Source organism: Camellia sinensis, chromosome 10 (assembly GCF_055761805.1).
Source record: "Camellia sinensis isolate YWXY chromosome 10, ASM5576180v1, whole genome shotgun sequence".
Classification (NCBI taxonomy): Eukaryota; Viridiplantae; Streptophyta; class Magnoliopsida; order Ericales; family Theaceae; genus Camellia; species Camellia sinensis.
In genome coordinates, this window is record NC_138970.1 from 180,618,781 (window position 1) to 180,625,827 (window position 7,047).

At 30.8% G+C, this 7,047-nt stretch overlaps 1 long non-coding RNA gene across 1 annotated transcript; it reads right to left on the reverse strand.

Annotated features, from left to right (window-relative positions):
• Positions 1–674: 674 nt before the first annotated feature.
• Positions 675–5,220, reverse strand: LOC114321909 (uncharacterized). Its single transcript, XR_003650462.2, has 5 exons — positions 5,086–5,220; positions 4,638–4,785; positions 2,917–3,824; positions 1,555–1,847; positions 675–1,126 (listed from the first exon to the last, which is right to left on the reverse strand). It is a non-coding gene; the product is annotated as an uncharacterized LOC114321909 (long non-coding RNA).
• Positions 5,221–7,047: the final 1,827 nt, after the last annotated feature.

The following is a 7,047-nucleotide window of genomic DNA, read 5'->3' on the forward strand; positions in this document are numbered from 1 at the left end:
AAATCATTATAAATTATCAAAAAGAATAATAACCCTTAAAATTGTAAAAGGTTAAATTCAATTCTTTTGAGCCAAAGGACCTAGCTTGGGCCTCACGTTGGAGATGTATATATAGTAAAAGTTGGTGCTCAACAAGAAAACATAAAAAAGAAAAAAATAAAACAAAACATAAGGAGTAAGTAAAAAGGGAGTAAAAAGGAAGCCTCAGAAATACGAAGTAAATCAAGGTTAATTTAAGAATAATTTTAAGGTAAGTTATATTATATTTTGAGTCACTATAACATATTTTATATATATTTTGAGTTACTATAATATATTTTACGAATGTTCTGAGTTATCACAATTTATTTTATGTAATTTATATTTTATAGTTATGTCAATGTTTTAATTAAGTAAACTATTTTCTAAACTCTATTTGCTTAAATTGAAACTCACATTGCAGGAAAAATTACCTTTACCGGCGTTTAAAAAATGCCGCTATAGGAGCCAAAAACGCTGCCAAAATAATATACCGGCGTTTTTACTTTACGTCGCTGACGCGGCCGTCGCTATAGGTATAAGGCGCTTTAAAAACGTCGCTAATACTTGAAGTGGCGTTTTCATCAGCGTCGGCATATTATGCAATCTGTTTAAATAATAACTGATGACATCACGGGATATAGTGACGTTTTTGAACAAAAACGCCATCTTTTTTCTTTATTTCATAATTTCATTAATATAAAATATGTTGTTGAGCTGGCTGGTTATTTATTCACATTCCAATTTGCATAAAACCATAAAGCATAACATAGCAAAAAATAAAAATAAAAGTTGAAGTTGATAAAATAAAACCATCAAATTTGATATTTGATAGAAAAAAAAAAAAATACATGTTCATAGAAGCATATTTAAGTTCTGAACTTCACCCCAATCTTAAAATAAAAAAATAAAAAAGTTCTAAAATTCACCCATCAACACACTTGGATATTTTAATGCTCTTACCAAAAATAAAAATAAAAAAAAAAATTCTAACAAGATTTCAATTTTGGGCCCGGTAAAAAAAAAAAAAAAAAAAAAAAAAACAAGCAGCAAATTCCTTTTTACATCTTGAATCAGACCTTTCCCTCAGCAAAATTGTCCTTTTGAACTGCAGATAAATAAATAACAGTTACAAATTATAATCCTTTTGAAAATAATCTAGAACAAAGCAATAAATAATGTCAAAAGCATGAAGAGATAAAAGCATATACATAAATCACCATTATAATAACATGTATTCCCTGTTTGTTCCAGATTTAATATAATCAAATTATGAAAAGCATATTATGTTAGTTCAACAATTCAAAAAAAAAAAAAGAAGAACACTTTAGATTTTAAGGTGCATATTCCAGAACTATTGGACCATAGAGGTTCGTTCACACTAGTAGAGATCAGAGAAACAAGGAGGAACAAGATCTCTGACTTGAATGTGTGTTTCTCACGCTTGTAGTCTAATTTTTTCAGTGAAATTAATTAATAAGCCTAGAAATCGTAATTCAAGTGTAAAACTTGGTGAGTTCTAAAAAAATTCATTACCTGAACTAACTGATGTCAAAAATCCATATCGAACAAGACTGACTTCTTTTGTCTTGAGATTGGTCTCGCAGGCTCACAGGATATCAAACATTTATAGTTCTCTCATCAATAGCAACTCCATCGGATATCAAACATTCTAGACCACATCAGAGTAAATGCATGATTGGCAAACTTCTGCAGTTCTCCCTCAAATTTTGTTCCCTCTAATGTACTCAAATCCTTGCAAAGATCTACAATGCTAATATGGCCTAGTTTTCCTGCTTCATATAATGTTACAACATGAGATTTCAAGCCTGCAAAAGGCATTAAAGAACAAAAAAATGAAGTCAGAAATCAGAAATGAAAGTAATGACAATCATAAAGTTGGAAGACTTTCTGTGACTGGTTAAAAATAAATAAAACCCCCTAAACCAAGATTCAACTTTCCACTGAAATTTATGTAAATTTCATGCCCAGAATAAAATGGAGACGATGTTCAAATCTACTAAAAAAACAAAAGCAACTGATATATTTATTGAAAGTACAATAAAGAAATTGATGTAGCATAAGAAGGAAACAGTTGCATATTATCATCAATCAACTTTATCATTTTCATCAGCATACTTTTTCAAATGCAACTATAAATACAGTGCTCAACAATCAAATCCCGTCAAAATCAATTTAATAAACAAAATATCATCCCCAATAATCAACGATGTTGGGATGGGAGACTGAGTAGACCTAACCTTTGATAATCTAATCTATACAAGAGGACTGCCTTCAGACTTGAACCCATGTTCCTCACACTTGGCAGCCGAAGCCTTTACCACTTCCGTATGCAATGGTCTCATTTACAAAAAAATAAAAAGAACCTAAATTTTGTTGTATTGAATCACCTTGGAGTGCAAGATATAACATAAACCCTGTCATACAAGGGCATACAATTTCTCACTCTTGAGCAAATCTTATTAAAACAGATCCATGGCCAAAACCAATATTATATGTAATGTTATGTCAATTTTCTGTGTGTTTATTTTTTCATCAGAGTAGAAACTTCAACCATCTCTTTTTGTATGCAATCTTAAAAATCCACTTCAAGAATTACCTCTCGCAACACAAGTCATGTAGCAAATCAACATGCAATCTTAGAAATTCATGTTAAGAACAGTAGGATTATAATGGATCCCACAACATGCTGGCATTAACTGAAACAGAACTTTAAATGCACTGCAGAGCATTCTTAATCATTCCTTGTGGATGCAACCCACAAAATACAAATCCAGTTGGAACAATAAATCAATTTGGCCAGCTGAAGTCATGAACATATGAATAGGTAGTCCAGGACCAACCCAGTAACAAAATTTGACAGAAAGATGACCAAACCTGACATGAGCAGGAGCCAGCACTAATATAACTGCTCTCTATCATTATATGATTAGCTGAAAGGAAGCAGTTCAAACGTAATATTCAGATGGGCAATCTGCAACATTAATAAGTGATGGCAACTTATTCATCACAAGTAGAATTTCCCAATGTCAAGACTAAAATGTAGAGTGTCTAACAAAGAATACAAGGCAAGTGAAGTTAAGGTAATAAATAATTACAATAAATATGACAATGTTTAACAATTATGACCCTTCAATTACCTCTTGAATAGAAGCTTCCACCTGCAAATTTCACTACACATCAATTAAGATAACAACTCTCTTCACTAGTTAATAACAGTAACATATACAAACATAGCTTGAAAATTTATGTAACATTCTTTGTAATCATTGCCCACTGGTTACAAGTCCTGCGCCAAATATAACAGCCAAGCTGCAAAGAGGAACATGCATGAACAACAGATAAAACTGTAAGTATAAAATCCCCAAATGACCAAATTCAAACTCAGAAACAATTGGCAGACTATGAACCTAGTAAAACTAGGAGACAATAGCTAGTCCTGAACAGCTTCGTTAGCCTGTTGTCCAGCTGAATATTGGAAGCCTCCAAACCAATCTCCAACACTTCCATCTACTAAAGTATAAACAGAAGCAGCTCCTTCTTGACTTGAAGAAAAATAACCATATTTCCTCCGATTATATGGGAGGGAAAAAAAAGAAGCAAAACTTGCATATAGGACTCGAAAAAACTATGTCTAAGCATGATTGACAAATCAAAAAACAAAAAAGACATTAACTGAATTTAAACAAGATGGCTAAAGCTAACAACAAGTTCTCACCATAATATTCTGCATACTTACAGCCTTTGTTGCGTTAGGCACAACCAAATTTGATGTTTTCATGCTGCTGAAAACATCAAAAATAGAAACAAGTATCGAAAGTTATATGCTTGCATCCAAACATCAAAGCAATGGGTATAATTTTATATGAAGGAAAAGAAGAGGACAAATATATTTGAAAAATTCCAAATAAATAAAGAACCCAAATGATCAAAAGCTAACCAACACAGACTTTTTTGTTGACTCCAACAAGAAGCTAAGAAAAATTCAGCATGTTGTTTAATTATATAGAGTTTAGGTATCAGCCTCTGATTCACACATAATTACATTAAACATTTTAAAAACAGCATTAGCAAAACCAAACATATACGAGTTTCAACACAAACGATTCGAATTGTGCTGCTGAATCGAAAATTGAGTGAATTGTACAATTCAATTTATGATTCACTACGATTCATTGAGATTCACAAAATTCACTGCAATTCAATTCTTTTTCTATTTTTGTTTATATAACGCATGAAACATCGACGTTTTCACCAAACTAACGTAATTACTTAAATTGATATATCTGATTTTATGTGTATATACGTTTATAATTTAGTCATATTAATAATTTAGTTTTTATTAAACACTGTATACATTTCGATTTTAAACACTTTATTATATATTATATTAAATAATATAAATCTTATGATTTACAGTTTGAAATGATTTATGATTCACTTTTTAACAATTCGATTCACGATTCGACAACAATATAGTTACCACAAATTTACATTACAATTTAGGCAAATGGTTAACAAATAAATAAATAAAACAAGAGAAATGTGACATTATAAGATTACTGAGCACCAAAAGTAGGAGAAGGAAGGGCAATTACCTGCGACGTCATTTACAATTTTGGTGCAGGGCTTGTAACAGGGCTTATACTTCATTGCATTGTCAGTTCTACCAGGGAAGAGCCTAGCAATCATTGCCCATTTGTTTCCATATAGTCTATGAGCAGCATTAGCCTCAATAGACTAACCCTAGAATTGCATACGAAGCACAAACACAAAGATTACCATGAACGAGTTAGAAGTAGAGTCTGTTTGAGGATGTTAATATGCGCACAGGGACTAAAGCTTACAAATCTAAACGAAAGCAATCAATCGATCAAATCAGAGAAAGAGCGTTCGATCGCGATCAATAGACTAAAAATCAATCAACCGATCGATCTGTGTTCTCTTCAACATAAATTAGTATACATATCAAACAGATCTGAGATCGTAGATACAGATCTGAGTTCGTATATAAACAAAATCAAAAAATCAGAGAATGAGACTCACAAAATTAATCTTCAAATCGAAGTGATTGAGAGCTTTGAGCCAAGACGAAGAGAGTCGGATAGAGATTACGATCGTAAATCGGAGCATACGATGCTCGATCTAGTGAACTTTCACCATAAGAAAGAGGAGTGATGAAGCCCTAGATTTAACTGGGACTGAGAGAAATGGAAAAATGAAAAACGCGTGGGCCTTAAAAGGGAAATTATGCAAGTATACCAGGTTACACGTGTGTTTTTTAAAATGAGTTGGTTAAAAAATATTTTGAAAACCTTTGCAACAACGTTTTAGAAAAAACGCCATATCAAAAACGTTGTTATAGGCCCATTTTCTTGTAGTGTCATAAATATGTTTATTTAAATTTTAGAAATTATTTGACAATAATTTTGTAAATAATTATTTTTTGTAAGTACCACTATGGGAGTCCCATACCTTGGAGACTTAAATAAACCATTGGTTTCTGATCCCGTTAAATCATCGTACTTTTGTAATAAAATAAAGGCCAAATGACTATTTTCCTTTTTTAATAAACTTTTTGGTATCCATTTATTTTATTTTAATTTATTTGCTTGCGCTACAAATACAAAAAATTTAGAATATTTTATTTGTATGATCTTATTGCGACGCCGAACCTTTGGGTACCGGGTTGGATCGTGACAAAAAACACGTACCTAAATTTTTTCTTCTTAATCTTTGAAATACTCAAATGTACCTAATATATACCCAAGCTATACTGTACCTCAGTCAAGATAATGTTTTTTTTCAACTAAAGAGATAAAATTCATTTTATTAGATTTCTTTTTTATTTTTAATTTTATACTTAGTATGATTTTAAAATTAAGTTATGATTTATAAGTTATTTAATATAGGGAGATTTATTTATAAGTCATTTTTCAGACACTTATGGTAGGCTAAGTCCTGTGCAATTTTTTATAGAGTCTCAAGTCCTATTTAGATAGGAATGTATTCCACACGATCCTACATAAACGTAACGTGACGTGACACTTACATAAACGTAACGTTACGTGACACCTACATAAACGTAACGTAACATGACACCTATATAAACGTAATGTAACGTGACATCTACATAAACGTAATGTAACGTGACACCTATATAAATGTAACGTAACCTTGTCACGTTACGTTTCGCAAACTTAATGAATTTTTATTTTTTTAAATTGAATGTGAAAATGTTGCTGGTTTATGTTGGTGTCACGTTACGTTTCATATAAATATGATCTATGAATGTTACCATAGATCATAGGTGTCATGTTACGTTTATGTAGGTGTTACGTTACGTTACGTTTATGTAGATATGATCTATAGCAACATTCAATTTTTCAGTTACGTTACGTTTATGTAGATATGATTTATGGTAACATGCAATTTCCTATTATATATTACCATAGATCATAGGTGTTACGTTACGTTTATATAGGTGTCACGTTACGTTTATGTAGGTGTCACGTTACGTTACGTTTATATAGATATGATCTATGGTGAAATTCAATTTCCTATATATGATTTTACTATTATTTATGATATTAACAGCTAATATTGAGAGTAAATGTGTCAACAAACTTTCTACAGGACTTATGGGAACATAAATTTTTTTAGTAGGACCATATGTAGCATAAGTCTCCCTAATAGGACTTATAAATAATTTTTCCTTCAATTATAATAATATTTAATTTTCGTTTATACCTTTACTTTTTACATTAAATGTTAATTGTAGGTTGGATCTTAACAAATTAAACAATTTAATCAATTCTTGTATTATTCTAAATTAAAAATAAATATTCAGATTAAATTTAATATATATTTAAAATTTATTAAAATTTTAAATAAAATTTAAATTAAGTTGAACACGACTTATTTACCGATCAGAAAAGAGATTAACATCCACATTGCTACACCACATAATGTGAATATGAATGCAATGTTCGTTTTCTCATTTGAATT